The following is an 8223-nucleotide window of genomic DNA, read 5'->3' on the forward strand; positions in this document are numbered from 1 at the left end:
AAATAAAATAATAAGACAAAACAAACAAAAAGCAAAAAAAAAAATATAACGACTACAAATGTTGTACTGTCATGTGTGCGGTTGTGGCGTACGCAAAAGGACTTCATTCAACTTATGCCACAGCCTTAATTAACTGTGGCGTTGGTTTTCAATGAGCCGTGATGTAATTGTCTCACGGCTTTTTACACCCTTTTTTTCTTTTTCTTTTAATATATCAAGTGACGGGCGAGATGGTACTAGACCAGTAAGCGACACGCTATAACAGTTGCAGTGCCAATCAGAGCTTTAAATCGCAAAGATCTTAGGGTCACTGCCACTGTGCACGTCACTCTGAGAAACTTGACAAGTCTTATGTGCCCGTAATTTCACCAGCACCCTTACTCTTCCAAACCGAAACGCAGTAATGCTAACATTATAACATTACGGCTTGGCGGCAGAAATAGGTAAGGTGGCAGTACTTTCTTGAACGAACTCTTTCCCAAAGAGCTCTACTGCTGCTTAAAACTCACGAGGCCATACAAATATTTCCCACGGCCCGGGATTCAAACCCGGGACCTGCGTGGCAGACAAGCATGGTAACCGTTCGGCCACCCAGGTAGTTACCAAGTAACCTATACATATATCTTATTTTCTGAATAACACAAACTAAGGATTCCTACAGATTTATTAGCATCGTATTACAATATCGTATTAAAATTGTGTTTTGTTTTCTAATATCTAGTGATGGGACGAACAAGTCGTGCACCTGATGGTAAGCTACGCGCCTGTCTATAATAATTGTAGTGCCACTCAGGGCCTTAACTCGCAAACACGGGCACTGCCACTGCGCCTGTCACCCTGAGACATAAGTTGATAAGTCCCATTTGCCTATAATTTCACCAGCACCCTAACCCTTCAAAACCGGAACACAGTTAAGCATGACATTATTGCTTGGCGGCAGAAATAGGTAAGGTGACAGTACTATTCTGGACGAACTCTTTCACCAGGAGCTCTACTGCTCCAAAAGATCAGTAAAGTCACCATCTGTAAGCCAACAACTGTTGAGATTTAACGAGTCCAATGAGTCCAAACACATAGTTCTATTGTAAGTAGTTGAGGCGTTGGGTAATTTGTGGACTGTTGTGGTTGCAACTTGGTCGGATTTCCATGTTATATCAGATTTTAAATCGATCGGACAAATATTATGACCGAGATCCCTACACTGATAGACACAAGTACTGACAATCTTTAAACAGCTGAACATATCGACGCCGGAAAGCGATCTTATCGTATCTCGAAAAATAGGACTTTACCCCGGGTCCGAAAAACTATTTAAAAAAAAATATTTCTCTTTAATTTGAATTAGTAGAAAGTCAATTTTAAAGTAGGATGTATATAATCATACTTTAAAATTGACTTTCTACTAATCAATTTTAAAGTAGGATGTATATAATCATACTTTAAAATTGATTTTCTACTAATTCAAATTAAAGAGAAATAATTTTTTTTAAATAGTTTTTCGAACCTGGGGTGAAGTCCTATTTTTCAAGATACGACAAGATCGTTTTCCGGCGTCGTTATGTTCATCAAACATGGATAAGGACCACCCCCATTAAGTGTCGATACTACGAAAGAAACAAAAATTTTCCCATACTGAATCGGTTCTATAGCGTTGGTCGAGTGGCAGGGACACTGGCTTTACTACAGAATGTATTTTTACAAACGAAATTAAAACTATTTGAAAAATGTATATCGTATACTATAAGTGTAGTATTTAGTTCAGTTAATAAAAAAATCATTGGCGTATGTAGAATACCTATTAAATACAGCGATTTTCTTGTAACATTTTGTGTTTTTTCCATTGTGAAAATTTTTAGGAATAGTGTTTTCACACCGTATACTAATCAGTGTATATCCTTAACTTTACTATATATGTATTTTTTCTAAAGTGATTGATCAACACTTTAGCTGATATGCGGAATCAATCAAAGCCATTTGAGGTTGTATAGACTCTTAGAAAAAAAAAATCAAAAGCTTCGAGATCAGTCCATCCGTTTTTGAGGTAATGGTAAACTTTCCAGGTCAGTTTATAGTCCATCTTCTTACCAATTGCCTTATTTGACATTCAAGTCGTAGCTAGTAAGACGTATGTTCTTACTCAGTTTTCAAAAGTGAACAAAAGATTGAATGAATGAAGGTAGAATGAGATTAACTCATGCTTTTGCTTAAGATGTCAATTATTACCGTTGAGGGAGACTCTACGATTATTACTCTAAATAAATTACTTAATGTTAGTTACGGCAGTTAATCAAGAAAAAAGACGATATGGTCAACATACACGTGTTCTGCAGGAAACAGTGTTATAATTGTTAATACAACAAATAATTGTTACTTTAAAAAAAACCGACCTCAAAAGTTCGTGGAATTACATATATTTGCCAAGTTTTATTGAAATCGGTTACCGGAAAGTGCGCGAAACCGGATTCGTCTCTTAGTTTGCCACCCTTAGAGGTGGAATATTTTCTTCAAATTCAAATGAGACCAATACTCCTCAGTATCCTCTCCTCCTCCTCTTCCTTTTTTTTGAAGTCGGTTAAAGTAAATGACGACGATAGAAGACCTTGATGCTAAAAGCGTGTATCAAACATTGTTAGCAATTCATAGATGGCGGCCATTATAGTCCAGCAATAAAATGCGATATTGCTAATTTAAGCGGAGGTTTATAATTTATATTTCAGCGGCGTCACAAATCACGCGAGATAACGGTCCAGCACCGTCGGCCGACCCTAGATATGACTAATGTGCCCAATTAACTGGAGGAATCGCCTAACAGCGCCCACCCTTGTTTACTTTTTCACCGACTTGGATTATACTCAAACATTTGCCGGGCCACCAGTGTCATATTTCATGCCAAATAAATGTACAGTCAGCGACAAAATTATCTGAACGATAAAATTAGTCTAATACATTTTTTTTATGATACCAAGTGACAGGATGAACAAGACGCGCACCTGGTGGTAAGCGCCTGTCCGTAGTAGTTGCAGAGCTTCAAATCATAAAGATCAGAAGAGCAGGTACTGTACGCTCTATATACTCTGAGACATATATTGACTCACGTGCCTGTAATTTACAACACCTGAAACGCAGTAATTCTCACATCACTGCTTGCTGGCAGAAATAGGTATGGTGGCAGTACTTGCCTGGACGAACTTTTTCACGAAGCTCTACTGCTACTACTCTATATATCTAATTAATAGATTCAGGCGTTACTTAGCGGGAATCCATGTTAATAAAAAATGGAAGTAAATTCATTTTGCTAATGCGCGAACCTAGTGAAGTTGAAATCATATTCTAAAGTGTTAAATTTTATATTAACGAGCGGAAAGCTCAAAATAAAAGTATAAAAAAAATTAATTTATATCCCATTTGAAAGTGCCCTTTCAATTGTTTTAATTGCACTGTAAATGGATTAACCAATGCTAAGTTGATTTTGCAACGGATGAGGTTAAACCGAGGTCCAATTATTGCTGCTTGATCATATATGCAGATACTTTAAAAACGTGAAGATAAAATTGACAATTTCAGTTCCTTTTGTACGTTCAGATAATTTAGTTGAAGACTGTACTCAATTACGTTAATATCTTTATAGAGGAAATATGTCCGTTATAGTTGACGTATAGCACCTATCGTTTAATATTATTGGCACTGTAGGATTGCCGACTATCCTTATTTTTCTCACTTATATTGATATCACGAAATAATCTATTCATGCGTACTTTTCGTATTAAGTTTTAATTTTTATATTATTATATTTATTTACACATTAACAAATGTCATAAATAGTGTAATTTACTACTGACAAGCACTTAGACTGTGTATGACAATTTCGAGAAATAATACATACACAACATATTATTTTTATTTTTATTTATTGGAAGACGAAAGGCTTTCTCACAGAACTTTCACGAGAAAAAAAATATAAATAAATACTAAAAATATAATTATTAACGCAAATTAAACTAGGATTGAACGTAGCATTTTAGTAAAGAACAATAACATTTAGACATGCGGATGCAAAAACTTAAAAAAATCAGGAATTAATGGTAAGATAGAATGTAAATAAAAACTAGCTGATATGGTTATTTTCATTCAAATATAAGCCACGGTTTAAACCTTATCAGTATTGTTTTCTCTAGGGACGCATAGTTCTCGCAGTCGCGAGTCCTTTTATGCTAAATACCTGAATATATACAGTACGATTATCTACCCGCAAACCCCCCTACATCACTACAAAACCTTACCTTAATAATACTTTTGTACCAGCGCGGCAGTCAATCTATATAAATAACGCACACACTCAACATAGCCCCGCACTAGGGAATCCCTGTGTCGCGGGTGCCATGGGCACACACATAGACAACCACAAATTACATCCAAACTCACGAGAGAAATAAATGTAGGTCATACAAATATTTCTCCCGTCCCGGGAATCGAACCTGGGACCTCTGCGTGGCAGTCCGACATGGTAACCGTTCGGCCACAGAGGCAGTTAATATGAGCGTACGCGCCGAATACGAGCAGGTTGGGTGGTTCGTTTTAAGAAGAGAGGTAGATGTGGACTGTATGGAGAAGGAATGTCTGGAGAGGGAAGGATCGGTAGGTAGAGGGAGTGCTGAACAACTGAACCATGCTACACCTTAGAGGTGGGTTTCGTGCCCGTACGTTGTTGCTCTGCCTATACTTCCAGCAGGCGTCTAAATTAGATGTCTCCGACAAATGTGGTATAACTTTACCAATTATTGTGACCACTTGCCTTATCACCGTTTAACATTACAGTACATTAACACCCAAGGGTACAAAACACAAGCGGTATTTCACACACGGCACAATACATAGGTGAAACTACACAGAGTACGTTAGTTGAATATGGCGGTGAATCTACGGAGCTAAGTGAGCGTTGATGGGTGGTCTAAGGCGGACGCACGTTACTCATGGTAGTTAGTTGTAGACTGTACCAACTACGAATAGGTAGTTCAGTTGCAGCGGAGTAAAAAGGCCAGCAGTATAAATTTTAAAGGGAAATTAGGGTACCTAGATGAACAATCTAAGCGCCGTCTACCTTGGCATCGGCGTGACCAACTGTCATAATTAAACCAACAATCAACATTAACAATGAATGTTACTCATTTATACGTGCCACTGCTGGGCACGGGTCTTCTTTCAGGTGACATGCTTCTCTCAGGTGAACTGCTTCCGTGGCCGAATAGTTGCCATGCCGGACTGCCACGCAGAGGTTCCAGGTTCGATTCCCGGGCGGGGAGAAATGTTTGTATGGTCTACATTTATTTCTTTCGTGAGTGTACTTTGTGGTTGTCTATGTGTGTATCCATGGCACTTGTGACAGAGGGTTTACCTAGTGCGGGGCTGTGATGAGTGTATGCGTTATTACTACATAGTCTGTCACGGTGGTCCACGGTGGTGGTGGTTGTGAACCTTTCGACGTGCAGATTTCATCACGATGTTTACCTTCATTGAAAAGCTGTAAATGTAAATGTAATATGCTACACAACTACACCAATTGCCTGCTTTCAAACTAGGGAGTTCCTTGTACTATGAGTACCAGAGTAACGGAATTCACTCTGGGGCACTTTCCAGAACATCTAGACCAGAACCAATTTAGAGTCAAAGTTAAATAATCTATCATTTATAGGAAAGCAAATTACACTTGAAATCGTCATACAGATTAAACTGTACTACTCATTCTAAGCCAGATTCCCCTAAGAGGAACGAGTAAGAAACTCTAGGGGTTGCTCTTTGTGAATATACATTTGTCATTATAATATTTAATTTAAACATCTTAGATCGAGTTCGTTTCCCAAATCGGTCTTACCGGGAATCGAATCCAGTACCTCCGCATTTAGCATCCACGGCGTAAGCTGTTGCTAGGCCACCGAGGTCATCAAGCTCATGGTAAATTTAAAATTAAATTTCGCATATTAATTCCGAAAACCTCGGAAGTGCGAGATCAGATTCCAATTCACAGCCTCTGCTTGAGTAGCGATAGGTCGAACCAAAGGCTACCACGGCATTTTGTTTTTATATATAATTAGCTGGTTTCCGGTGACTTCGTGACTACTAACTTAAGAAACGATTGGTTCTCCATACAAACTTTCTTCCCCTATTTTACCCCCTTCAGGCTGCGATTCCACCAAAGCTGTGCGAGGTGACTAGGCAGTACGAGGAAGTGTAGCGGTGTGGTGTAAAACTGTGTGATGGATTCCACCAAGTCTGTGCGAGGTAGCTAGGCAGTACGAGGAAGTGTAGGGGCGCTGTGAAACTGTGTGATAGATTCCACCGAAGCTGTGCGAGGTAGTTAGGCGGTGCGAAGGTGCGTAGCAAAGCTGTGAAACGGTGCGTAGCAAGGTGGTGCGAATCCTCGTATCCGAGTAGCGGAGCAGTTTGCAGCTGCTCGCGGGTGGAGTGCGGCGTGGTCTTTCATCTCTTTCTTTTTTGTATGTACAAATACTTTAGCTACGCTAGCCCTTTTCTACACAAAGCTGCGCTAAACGTGGCTAGGAAAATTAAGTATCGGGACGGACAAGTCGTGCGCCTGATGGTAAGCTACATGCCTGTCCATAAGAATTGCAGTACCACCCAGAGCTTTTAATCCCTACGATCTGAAAGGCACTGCCACAACGCCCGTCACCCTTAGACATAAGTTGATAAGTCCCATGTGAATGTAATTTCACCAGCACCCTTATCCTTCAAAACCGGGAAACAGTAATGCTGACATTTCTTAATTGACCAGTGGAATCGCAGCCTTTAGATTTATTTTTGTTACAGAAAGTAGCCTATGTCCTTCTCCTACGTCCCATCTATCTCTATACCAAAATTCATTAAAATTGGTTTAGCGGTTTTGGTGTGAAAACGTAACAGAAACAGTTACTTTCGCATTTTTAATATTAGTTAGGATTAAATGGACCTTTTAAATTTTCAAACTCTATATAAATTAATTTCTGAGCGATTAGTTTTGTTATGTCACATCAATCAACAGATTGAAACACGAAGCTCGATTTCTTTCTTTTCCACCTGAGCTCGGGCTCAAATCGATAAAGAGACATCACTGACATCAGAAGAAGTAAGTACATAGCAAAAATGGCTACGAAGGAGAAAATCTAAATTAGAATTCGTCAGAATCTCATATTGCCTTCTATTCATTTTTGCACCGTGTCTGTTATTTGCTGCGGGTTTATTAAATCTGTGCCCCTTTAGAAATGTAGAAAATTAAATTTGAAAACTGTCTTACAATGGCTTTATTACAAGGTTTGTTGTTTTAATCAACACGGACTATTCTAATTACAAAACTTAACTGGGGCGGTTCCAAGAACACCCTTTGAAACTTTAGTAAGGGGTAATAGACTTTTAGAACTCTGACAAAGTGTTTGATTTGTGAGACAGATCTCCCTAAATATAGTAGACAAATTCGTACAATTATGTAAGAGTAAGGTTTCAGAGTGGCAGTTTTTTTTATGATATCAAGTAACGGGACGAACAGTTGCAGCGCCACTAAGAGCTTGAAATCGCAAACATTTGAAGGGCATTGCCACTGCGCCCGTCACTCTGAGGCATAAGACAAGTCCCATGTGCCTGTAATTTCACCAGAACTCTTACCCATCAAAACCTTAACGCAGTCATGATTACATTACTGGTTGGCGGCAGAAATAGGTAAGATGGCAGCACTTCCCTAGACGAACTCATTGACGAGGAGTTCTACTGTTAGTAAAGTTATCCTTCTGAAGGAAAAATATGCTGCTCTTGGGATTAATAACGGAACAAATATGCGTACCTATTGCTTGGTAACATAGATAACTTAGTACAGTGAGTGCCGTTTAAACTTAAGCTCCATTTCCCTGAAGAGCTAAGTTCCGCCGGCTGAAGTGCCTATAATAAAATACAGTGTCTCGATTTACACATCTCGTGTTGCAGAACTGCGATCCACGAGGCATTTTTTTTTAATATAATGCAATAATTACAATGTCTATTTATTATCATCATCATCATCATCATCATCATCATAATCTTTATTGCATCAATGTTGTAGCACATAAGTTCTTACAAGCTAGTGTCAGTTCTCAATATTAGCCCTGAAAGGGCATTGCAAAAGCATAAAATTAAAACTTAATATATCCAATAAAGTTAAACTTTTATAAATGAAATACACAACGTCCTATTGAATATTAATTG

This window comes from Hyposmocoma kahamanoa, unplaced genomic scaffold (genome assembly GCF_003589595.1).
Source record: "Hyposmocoma kahamanoa isolate Upper Pololo Valley unplaced genomic scaffold, ASM358959v1 232, whole genome shotgun sequence".
Taxonomy (NCBI): Eukaryota; Metazoa; Arthropoda; class Insecta; order Lepidoptera; family Cosmopterigidae; genus Hyposmocoma; species Hyposmocoma kahamanoa.